This window comes from Carlito syrichta, unplaced genomic scaffold (genome assembly GCF_000164805.1).
Source record: "Carlito syrichta isolate Samal-C Ts95f unplaced genomic scaffold, Tarsius_syrichta-2.0.1 Scaffold301636, whole genome shotgun sequence".
In the NCBI taxonomy this organism is placed as follows: domain Eukaryota; kingdom Metazoa; phylum Chordata; class Mammalia; order Primates; family Tarsiidae; genus Carlito; species Carlito syrichta.
The window spans coordinates 657,272-669,277 of NW_007245732.1; the positions used below are offsets into that span (position 1 = coordinate 657,272).

Consider the following 12,006-nt stretch of genomic DNA (forward strand, 5'->3'; position numbering starts at 1 on the left):
TTTTCTAACTCTTTTGGATCTTGTGCTAATTACCATGTGTAAGAACAACAGTAAACATCATCTCACTGTTTTCTCCTACTCTGATGTTAGTCTCACTCCATGACTTCCTTAGAATCTCCTTAAAAGTGGAAATGACCCGGGCTCTGTGGCTCAGCCTGTAATTCCGCGCCTTTGAGAGGCTGAGGTGAGTGGATTTCCTGAGCCCACGGGTTCGAGACCCGCCTGGGCAGCGAGACCTCATCTCTACAATAAATCAAAAAATCAGCCGGGCGTGGTAGCGCATGCCTGTAATTCCGGCTACTCGGAAGGCTGAGGCGGAAGGATCGCCGGAGCCCAGCAGGCGAGGCTGCGGTGGCCGGGAGTGGCCACTGCACTCCAGTCTGGGCGACCGAGTGAGACTCCAACTCGAGAAAAAAAAAAAAAAAGTGGAAATGGACTGTTATACGTGAAGTACCTACCACAACATCTGGGATGGAGTGAAGCCCACAGCAGTGCTTAACATTCACACACTGAATTACCCGAGTGATTCTCTCAGATGGAGTCTGTGGTGCTTTCTTCCATGTCTTGCTGTCAGTATTGCTGTGATTTATCTGCATTCATTTGACCATAGAGGTCCTTGACTGAAGTCTTTCTGAGAAACTCTCCTGGGGGAGAAACTCATCTGGGGGAAACAGACACATTTCAGATTCTGTTTCCCCACCCCTCGCAAGAAGGGATAGGCAAGGGGGAGAGGCCAACAGGAAGGCTCTGAATGTTACAGTCATCTTCAGGAGAGGCACCAGAGCAGCTCCAGCTCCACCTGGTTTTTTTCTTCGTTTCTAAAGCTGGGTTTTGAAGTCCTTATTTGGTTTTCCTAAAAATAAAGAGCTGTGACTGAACCCTCACTGGATTACCGTGACACCATAAGGAGAGATGTCATATCCTGGATCATGAGAGATGCTATGGCCTTGCTCATAAGCCCCATGTGCTGACACAAAACATGCCTCTCGTGTGATTTGACTTCACAATTCACAGCTTTGTGTTTCAACTGCTGCTTAAAAAGGAAGAAAAGTCCACAATCATAAACCCAGAGGGATTGTATCCAGGCAGGCCTGTTGACCAAGATTCTCAGGGTTGCTAGAAGAAAGCCGGGCTCAGCTTTCTCTACAGAGATCTTCCTATTGGTTTTCTGCAGGTCTGTCTCCTTCATTTGAATTTTGGAATGATTCGCCTTTTCTATTTCCTGACTCTCTTTTTAGAAAGTAGGCCAGCAACTTGCAAAGACTGATTTCTAAAACGAAACCTCACCTTCTTTATTTCTATGTGACTGTGCTGTGTTTAGTAATTTTTTTCATTTTCTCTTCAAAATGCTAAAATGTAGTATGGTGGTCAGATTGTCATGTTGAATAAGCTTGTTAGGTGTTACTTTCTTTAACTCCATCTCCTTCTTTTCTCTATTTCTCTCCTGTGTTCATTTTCTGCTTTTGCCCCTTCCTCATCTCTGCTCATAGATTTCTAAGAATTCCTTTCCCTTCATTTTGTTGCAATTCTTAGGAATTATCAGTAGGTGGCAGTAAAATTTCAAACTCAAAGGACTTTTGGGGCCTCTCAGCAAACTGTTTAGGGTATTCAGAAGAGATGGAATTGTAAATTCTGATAATAAAACAGAGATGTTTCTTTTTTAATAGTTTTTTAAATGCACTGATAAAATTATATGTATTTATTGTGTTCTACATGATATTTTGAAGTGTAGAGACATTGTGGAATGCCTAAATCCAACTAATTAACAAATGTGTTACCTCACATAGTTATTATTTTGTGGTGAGAACACTTAATATGGACTGTTTTGAGTTTTTCAAGGACATAATATATAATTCTTAACTATAGTTACCATGCTGTACAATAGCTCTCTTGAACTGATTCCTTTAACCTAACTGTAATTATGTCGCCTTTGGTCAACATCTCCCAAACGCCATCGTTACTGCTTTCTAAAAGTCAGATATGACTAAATATAGGAATCTATTTAAAAACCACCAGATATTTCAAGCCTAGCTCACAGGGGGGTCATCAGGGTACGTATTTTGGTAGGCACATCTTAAAGAGTAGGAAATGATGATAATAAGGGGAATTAGTGGGAATTTACGTCAGATGAAGAACTTACCAAGCAGCCTTTCTTATTTGCATTCTGGAAGTTGTTTCCTTATCTCCACACGAATGTTCATCTCTGTTTCCTTCCTTCCTTTTGCTCTTCCTATGCCTCTGTCCTCTGTGGGTGGTGAATGTTACCTCTGAGGCTGCTTGGCATTTTCTGAATGGGTTTGTCTTTCTCCCATTTCAATGCCACTTTATTTGGTTGCTGTAACTTTCATCTCTCTTGCTCTCATTCTCGCCTGCTCACTTACTGTATGTGCTCTGTTCATTGTCTTAAGAGAAATATTTGTGATTGGGGGGGCAAAAGCAAACAAAGAGAGGCTTATATTGTTGATGGAGATTCTCAGTGCTAAGGGATTTCTGGTTCTATTTTACCTTATTAGGGATGCTTTAGGGCTGGAGTGATTGGTGAAGATGTAACTTAGATCCATGTCTCCTATTTCTCTCTCAGGTCCTCAAAGTGGCGTCATAGGCCTGGTCTACTAGTTCTCCAGGGATAGGCAATGTGCACCCTTGAGGAAAGTTCCAGGGAAGAAAGCTACAGTCCAGAGATAATAACCTAAAGCCATACTTTCAAAGCACATTAAGTCATCCTTGGCTTGATTTAAATGAAGGTTCTAGTTCATCATAGTTTCGGGAAATAAATTGAAATTAGTATAGCATCACAAGGTAAAACAGAAGGAAAACAAAGATGGTGTTTCTGCAGTGCTGATGCAAACTCTTGAAATTTGCTGGACGGAGTGCCCAACTGGGTAATCAGTTTTCATTTGGGATTCTCAGAGGTTTAACAGAGTACCAGCATAATGGCTCAGGAAACCAGGAGCAATGTCAAACCGGGAGAGTTCTGACCAGGCCAACATGTTCACCATAGGAACAAGATTGTGAGCCCATGACGAAGGCTGTTCTATTGAGAACACTGTAGTCCACCAAAGTGAGAGAAGGTAAATGAAAAGACCAGGGAACTCTCAGGGCTATGGTAAGGACAGGGAAACAGAAATAAAAGAAAACTGACAGAAAGAGAGGGAAAGAATATTCAGAGTTGACAGAAGTCTACCTACCAGAAATTCTTCCTCTTCTGGAGTAGGACGGAGGATCACCCCATACTTATAACAAGTGGTTGGTATTTTTGCTGTGGTCCTTATCCATAAAGCTGGAAGGGAAAGAGGAAAGATAGGCATAAAAGATAATTTTATTGCAATAAAAGTCATGTATAGCATGAGTTGTGTTTGGTGTGTGGCATGTGTGTGCTGCCTTGTCCCCTGACACAGACCTCACCACTGAAGACTGGTTTACTTATGTGCAGTGTGCCAGGCAGAGGGTAGAGGAAGCATAGTTTCTAGCTTATTTCATTACCCCCCTCTGTTTTGTTATGATTCCATGCTGGCTGCTCTAGTCAGGTCTGTGGGTTGGTATGAATATCTCCCAACTCCCCTATCTCATCCACAGTCTATTGTCTTGAAGAAATATTCCACTGCTGAGTATTTTCAGAATATGCACTTCTGCTCTTGTGCCTATTTGGTCTCTGCTCTTACTCCTGGCCTGCATGTTTATTTCAAGCTCATTTCTAAGTGCTGGTCCCATCCCTTGGCCAATTCCCCACCAGGTGATGATTTAGAAGTGCTAAATGGGGAGGAAGATAGACATACATTTGTGAATGATACTTTCTAAAAATAATAAACCCATGAGGATGGGTCCCCAATAGTCATTCAGTCTATCCTCTGTCTTCAAGACAGATTCTAAAATGGACAATCTGTGGATGCCCTATCTGTCTTCAAGGAAGGAAATTGTGTAGACATTCTGAGGAAGGAACACCTAGGAAAGCCATGGGTGCTATTGAATTAAAGCCATGAAATGAAGAAAAGTAAAATATTGTATAGTGACTAAAAATAAACACATACTCAGAGTTAGAACAGTATTATTCAAATAAAGAAAATTGTTAGGACAAGCTTGTAAATTTAGAACATTTCATGGAGGTTACTAAGAAAATGCACATATTCAAAACTAATTTTGAAGTATTATACCAGGTTGTAAAGTCTGAAAATAGTCATGATGCTCATTATTTCAGTTCCAAGGTTTATCGACTAAAACCAATCAAACATCACAGGAGGTGCTTTTTCAAGACTTTTGGCTTCCCAAATATAACACTCATTTGCTTCTATGTGTTATTCTTTGCTCGTAGAAAACTGGGCCCATTTTTCAGTGTCTCAAAGCCTAATTGATCGACTTAAAAGATAAGAGGTGCCTGTCTCAATGGCTCAAGCCTGTAATCCTAGCACTTTTGGGGGGCTGAGGTAAGAGGATTGCCTGAGCCCATGGGTTCAAGAACAACCTAGACAACTTGGTGAGACCTCATCTCTACAACAAATAAAAAAATTAGCTGGGTATGATAGTGTGTGGCTGTAGTTCCGGCTACTTGGAAGACTGAAGTGGAAGGATCACTGGAGCCCAGCAGGTTGACACTGGGTTGGCCATGAGTGTGCCACTTCACTCCAGCCTGGACAATGGAGTGAGACTCCAACTCAAAAAAAAATTAAAAAAAAGATAAGAGACTTGAAGGAAACTTTGCTCATGGAAGGGTGACCGTCTTGGAGTTTGTGTCTTAGTGATGGTGAAGTCTGGACTGAGTGCTGACTTCTAGCCAGTGTGTGCAGACGTCTTGTTCCCTGGTTCTTGATATCTATTAATTTAAGAAAATGATTAACTCCAGGATGTTACAATTGTATTTAGTTAGATAATTTTATATATTCAGACTTTTCTCTAAAAACACCCCTGTTTCAGAGGAGAACAACCTCATTTTCCTGGGTCTTCTTGAGACTTGCCTGAAGCTGACCACCCCGAATGCAGACTTTTTTTTTTGGATGTTTGTTACTTTAAGAATTCGAACAATTTTTGCTTTTGGACCTTTTATATGGCTGTGCTGGCTTCACTATGAGAATAATATTTACCAGTTAAATTATATAACTCTCCATCTAAAATAGTATTTTATTTTCTCAGGGCTTCCCTTATTTGCTAGTTTCTGTGTGTACCCTAGTTTGAGAAGTCTTGTCTTCATTTAAAAAGAGAAGTATGGATATTCTACTAATAAGCAAGGTTAACACCGGAAAGGGGACTTTCACCAGCAAATGTTCAAATCAAGATTCACAGAAGAGTAATTCAAAGTGAAATATATATATAGAAATATATAATTATAAATATATAATCTGAATTTAAAAAACAATTTTTAAATTGACAATAAAATTGCATGTATTTATCATATACAACATGATATACATTGTGAAATGGCTAAAACTAGCTAATAAACATATGCATTGCACATGGTCATCATTTTTGTGGCAAGAGCATTTAACATCCACTCTCTTAGCTTTTTAAAGTATATATCATTATTAACTATAGTCACCATACTGCACAGAGGATCTTGTGAACTTATTTGCTAGGGTTCAGGAGTGTAGGTAAGCTGGTGCTGTGGGAATAAAGCAGAGATTTGCAAAGTAAAGTAAAAGAGTTTATTCATGTTCATGTTCAAGAGAGAATGGACCAACACTAAGAGTCAGGCATCCCAGGGGTTTGGGTGCAGGGCATATTTAAAGCAAAGGCTTTTATAGGGAAACAGGGAAGGGTAAAAGTTTCCTTATAGCTGCGTTTCTAGGTGTTGATAACATCCATTAGGCACCTTGAGGTTGTTAGGGCAAAAGGCATATCTTGTGACTTCAGGCAGGGATCTAGAGGGAGGTCACAGAAAGCTGGTCACAGTAGATTGTTAGGCCAGCCTGACTTCATATACCTGGAAGACGAGTACTCGGAAAGAGGAAGGAATGGTCAGTACAAAGAAACAGCCAAGGGGTTACAAGCAATTATCAATTTCATTCAAATAACTGGTTCTGTGAGCTAATCATTAGAGAAGGACTGAAACAAGCTGCTGCTTTAAGCATGACTAAGCTGAGCAGACTACAATGATTGCTCTCTAGCCTTTTAAACTAAAGCTACTTTATTTTTAGCTTTAAGCAAGTATTTCCATATCAACTCTTAACCCTTTCATTATCTTTTTCACGTAACTGTAACTTACATACTTTGATTGATGTCTCTCTCCCATCCTTTGCCCCCACTGCTCCACATCTAGTAAACTTTATTCTCTCCATTACTACAAAATCCACGTTTTTTGATTTCACAAGTGTGAGATCATGCAGTATGTGTCTTTGTGCCTGGCTCATTTCACTTAATGTTATGGGTTCTAGGTACATCCATGTGTGGTTGCAAATGGCAGAATTCCTTCTTTTTATGGCAGAGTAATATTCCTTTGTGTATACACTACATTTTCTTTATTCATTTGTCCATTGATACACACAGGTTGATTCTATATCTTGGTTTTTGTGAATGCTGATGCAATAAACATGGGAGTGCAGATATCTCATCAAAGACCAGACTGATTTCATTTTCTGTGGATATTTACTCAGCAGTGGGATTGCTGGGTCATATGATAGTTCCATTTTTAATATTTTGAGCAACCTCCATACTGTTTTCCAACAGGCTGTACTAATTTATATTCCCACCAAAAGTGTGCAAGGGTTCTGTTTTCTCCACATTCTAACACTAGTTAGCTGTTGTCTTTTTAATAATAGTCATTCTAACAGTTGTGAGGTGATATCCCATTGTGATTTTGCTTTGCATTTGGAACATTTGGGAACTTGAGCATTTTTTTCATTACCTTTTGGCCTTTTGCGTATCTCCTTTTGAGAAATATCTACTCAGATTTTTTTGTCCATTATTAAATCAGATGATTTGTTTCCTTGTTATTGAGTTGTTTGGATTTTTTGAATATTTTGGATGCTAACCCTTCTTCAACTGTATAATTTGTAAATACAGTAAATCTCCTACATACAAATAAGTTCCATTACAAGAACACATTCGTAAGTTCAACTTGTTCATGAGTCCAACAAAGTTGGCCTAGGTACCCAACTAACACAATTGGCTATATAGTACTAGACCAGCTACATCATTGCTACTTTTACAATTGCTTCCGGACATCTTGGACTTGAAATAAAGATACTATACTACTGTACTCTATACAGTACGTTCAGTAAGGTACACAAAAGCACAACCACTTGTGGAAGATACACACATGTGACAATGTATGCCAGACACGTGAACTAACTTACATAATTGGACATGCAAATGCACATTTGGATCTTTGAAAGTTCACAACCCAAAAGTTCATGTGTAGGAAACTTAACTGTATTTTCTCATTCTGAAGGTTGTTTCTTCATTCTAGCAACTGCTTCCTTTGATGTGCGGAAGCTTTTTCGTTTGATGTAGTCCCATTTGTTTTGCTGCTTGTGTTTTTGGGGTCATATTCCCAAAAATATCATTGCCCAGACTTTTCCCCTAGGTTTTCTTGTAGTCATTTCATAGTTTTGGGATTTACACATAAATCTTTAATTCATTTTGAATTGATTTTTTTACATGGTATGAGGTAAGGGTCTAATTTTATTCCTCTGCATGTAGATATCTACTTTACCCAGCACCATTTGTTGAAGAGACTGTCCTTTCCCTATTCTGTGTTCTTGGCATCTTTGTTGAAAATCAGTTGGCTGTAAGTATGTGGATTTAGTCCTGGGCTCTCTATCCTGTTCTGTCAATCTCTTTGTCTGTCTTTATGCCAGGGCTATACTGTTTTGGTTACTACAGCTTAGCAGTTTATTTTAAAGTCGAATAGTGCAATGCCTCTAACTTTTTTTCTGTTAGCTCAAGACTGCTTTGAGTATTCAGGGTTTTTTGTGGACTTATTTTAATTTTAGCATTGTGTTTTCTATTCTATGAAGAATGCTGCTGGCATTTTGATAGAATTACATTGACTCTTTAGATTGCTATAGGGATTATTAAAATTTTAACAGTATTAATTCTTTTAATTCATGAATACAAGATGCCTTTCCATTTATATGTGCCTTCTTTGAATTTTTTCATCAGTGTTTTATATGTTAAAATATTTCTAATTATTACTTATTTTTTATTAATTTTCCTTTTCCCAGTGCAGTTGTGACACAGTGTGAAAAGCTCTCAAGTTTTTCTGTAACTTACTAGTTCAAAGATTCTGGGCAAACCTTTGCTCTTTTCACGTCCTTACAACTATTTATTGATCATTCTTTTTCTTCTTTAAGTTTTTGTTTCTCAGAGGCTTTATTTCCTTCTCTTGCTCCTTCCTCCCTTCCTTCCCTTCTTCCCTTTCTAAATTTCATGGATATTTATTAGTAGGTTTTACCTACTTCATGTCACCATCTCTTTGTTGTGTCCCCTGCCTGCATTTTGTTTTCTTCTTGCAGAGTTTTTGCATAGACATCATGCTGGCTTCTTTTTAATCATGTAAAAAATATCAAAATAAATAAAACAAAACAAATATAGATATTTTGTAGAGCATGGTAAAGGTCTAGTGATCAGCAAAGAAGTATATTTGTGTTGGGTGAGTTACGGGAACTTCTAGCTTGGGATGGATCACTGGGATTACTGAATCGGTGTGCTGCTGGAAGTCTGACTTTGTGTCTGTTGTCTTCAAGCTCTTTCTCAGCAGCATTCTTTCCTGGGGTTGATTCTACTTCTGACTAGCAGAACATGCTGGCTCGGAGCAGAGGCCTTTCTGCCATAGGTTTTGTGGTGAATGATGTAGCTCATGTCTCTTCAGCAAACTAAAATTGGAACTCTCTGTTTCCCTGAAACCTTGTCCCGTTTTTATTATACTTGGCAGCTCTCCTTTTTATGTGATGGGTTCAGTCAAAGATGGCGTTTTTTCACTGTTTCTCATCCTCCCTATTATTTTCCATGCGCTTGGGGAAAAAAACATTGAAGAGCAGAAAAGTGTTTCTTCTGTTTTATTAACATGGAAGATTTGCAAGCATAGTCTTCAACTTGACCTCTGTCTTCTAACTTGTTCTTGTTTGGTTCACTTTCCACAGCCTGCTGTTCAAAGGCACAAATCAAAATGTGTGATTTCTCTGCCTCATGAGCTGGCCCCGTTTGCCTTTCAAGTACTTCAAAATGACCCCACAGGCCCTGTAGTTTCTACTTCTTATTTCTGTAGTCCTTTCTTTTGTATCACCCCTTTACATTTTACCAATACTGAGTTACTTGTGTATCAGATAGCATGTTAACTTCATGTTTGCATTCCTTTCATGTGCTTATTACTTTTGCCTGAAATTCTACTCCTTTCTTACTACCTAATAAGCTCCTCCTTATTCTCCAAGCCTAGCTCAGATGATTCTTGCTTTTTTAAAGCATTCTTTCACTTATTTTGGGGTAGAATCAGTCTCTCTCTCCTCTGTTACCTGTTTATTTCATATATTTTGATCATTATATTTTTTGCTCTGCTATAATCATTTGTTTATATGCTTTTCTTCTTCACTGGGGATGAGTTCCTTAAAAATGTTCTTTATGTCTCCATCCCTGGGCCCTGGACCTGGTATGTAATAAGAGCTCAAGCAATATATCGAATCAGCATGAATTGAAAGATTCAAACCTGAATTATTTAGGCTGAATAAAATAGGAGAAATACGTTTAAATTCAGGATTGCATTCTTGTTTTGGCTTTTTTTTTTACTTTTCTGAACTTAAAAAAATAAAAATTTCAAAATAAATAAAACAAAGCAAATATAAATATTTAGTAGTGCATAATAAAGGCCTAGTGAACAGTAAAGAAAGAAGATGAAAACTGAAAGTCCTGGAGTTATTTGAATATTAGTAATAGTTTACACTGTGAGAGCAGATGCTGACGCCAAGGTGAAGTATGCATGGAGGAAAAATAAATAGTCTGGGACAAAAACCACACGTCCTTAAGGTGTGGTGGGAAGAATAAGCAGGGAGCTTTCCTGCATGCCTCAGCTGTCAGGTTGAGGAAGATGATCTATTCCTGGGATTCAACCTCTGTTTTCAAAATAACTTCTTATAATGCTGATTGCAGGATATTTCTTCTCTCCTGAGCTAACTTTTTATGCCCATTTCCAGCAATAATGGATGGTGTGCATGTCTCAGTAGAATAATGTAGCGTCTCATTACAGTGAAAGGTGAAATACTGAGTGGGGATTGAAATACTCCATATGTCTTAAGATTTCACAAATCCAGGCATGTGGGAGACATTCAGCACAGAAACTCAACATGACTAATTTTCACAAAACACTCTGAAATCGATAGTTCTTCCCCACTGCCTGGACACACTGTAGAATGTTTCCCCTTGAGACTCTAATGGAGCCATCTGGAACTTTTCAGATTTACTATCAGTGCTCTACTTTTGCAGAAAGGCAGCAAAAACCTTGCTTCCCATGTTCTCCACCTGAGACATTTAGCTGTCCATTGGCACAAATTCTTCTTTGCTCCTGAAGCTCTGTGAGAAATTATTGCAAATAATCCAAGACCTGTTTTTACTTACTTCTCATTAGAAAACACCAGGAGGAAAGATGTTCCCTTGTTGGTGACTCTGCTATGCCCTGGACATAATGAGAAATCCACTCATTTTATTTCAAATGTATATTTCTCTTTGGATGCACCTTCTCATCTCATTTCACCTCCCATTCCACGTGGGATCTCTCCTTTATTTTTCCTAATCATTAGGGCAGGTATGAGTGTCTCTGACTCTGGGTACTCTTGGTGTCTCTTGAGAGACTGAGAGAGCCTATGGTGTAACCAGCCTGGGGCTTCAGGCTCCTTCCCAGGCCACTTTCTCAAAGCGACCTGGGAGCAGACAAGCTTGTTTTAAAGGTTGTTTGACAGTAACATGATGACTTTCTAAGGAGCTCCTGGATATGTCTGAGTCTGAATACCAGTATGGTGGTCCTGAAATCAATTCACATAATAAAGACTAGTACTAATTAGTAGGTAAAGTAAAGCAGTATCAAGCATCCCAAAGTAGCTAAAAATTGTCTTCAACCACTTGTACATTCACTGAGTTATTCTTTCCCTAGCATTTTTACTGTGAATATTAGTTATTTCACTAAGTAGCTCTGTTGCCAAATTCCTGAATTTATCTTTGGTCATCTCCCTCCTACGACTCCAGGGGGCCAGTCATTCAGAGAAGAGTTGGAGGAAGTATTTGATTTCTTGTCTTACCCTTCAAATTTCCAATAACTTTGAATAGAGTAAAATGTGTCTCTCTCCCTGGAAAATAATTATTTGGGAATCAAAACAGTGGTCTTCCAAACTGGAAGCGAACTCATCTCCAAAGCTGTATCTGTATTTCTTTTTATTTATTTATTTATTTTTTGAGTTGGAGTTTCACTCTGTTGCCCAGACTGGAGTGTAGTGGCTGCTCCCAGCCACCGCAGCCTTGACCTGCTGGGCTCCAGCGATCCTTCCACCTCAGCCTTCCAAGTAGCCAGAATTACAGGCATGCACTACTGTGCCCGGCTGATTTTTTGATTTATTGTAGAGATGAGGTCTTGCTGCCCAGGCGGATCTCGAACCCACGGGCTCAGGCAATCCACTCACCTCAGCCTCCCAAAGGCGCGGGATTACAGGTTGAGCCCCTAGCCCGGCTCTGTATTTCTTAAAGTATTTCTGTTAGTAGCCAGGTGAGATGGAAAAGGCTTTTATGGTTTGTTTGATATCTGACTACTGTAATTGGAACTGAACCCACAAATGGCTTGCAAAAGTTTTTGCTTTACGGAAGTTCTGTGGGACCCCAGTTTTTATCCCCATGCCTCATCCTCATTCTTACAGGTTTTGAATCAGGAGGCCAGCACGTAGAGAGTCCAGGTCATGCTCACCCAAACATTAAACTCCATGAAGCATAGAAACAAAAATCAGTAATGATAAGTGTGCATGCCAGTTCTTTTACTTCTGTCTCAGTGTATACTGCTCAAGTAGATCTCTTTTACCTACAGACACTAAATATTATTCACAT

General features: G+C 39.1%; 1 protein-coding gene across 1 annotated transcript in view; it reads left to right on the plus strand.

The window, feature by feature from the left end:
* The window catches only part of DGKI (diacylglycerol kinase iota), a 237,482-nt gene that overhangs the window by 178,111 nt on the left and 47,365 nt on the right, over window positions 1-12,006 (plus strand). The gene's annotated exons all lie outside the window — the stretch shown is intronic.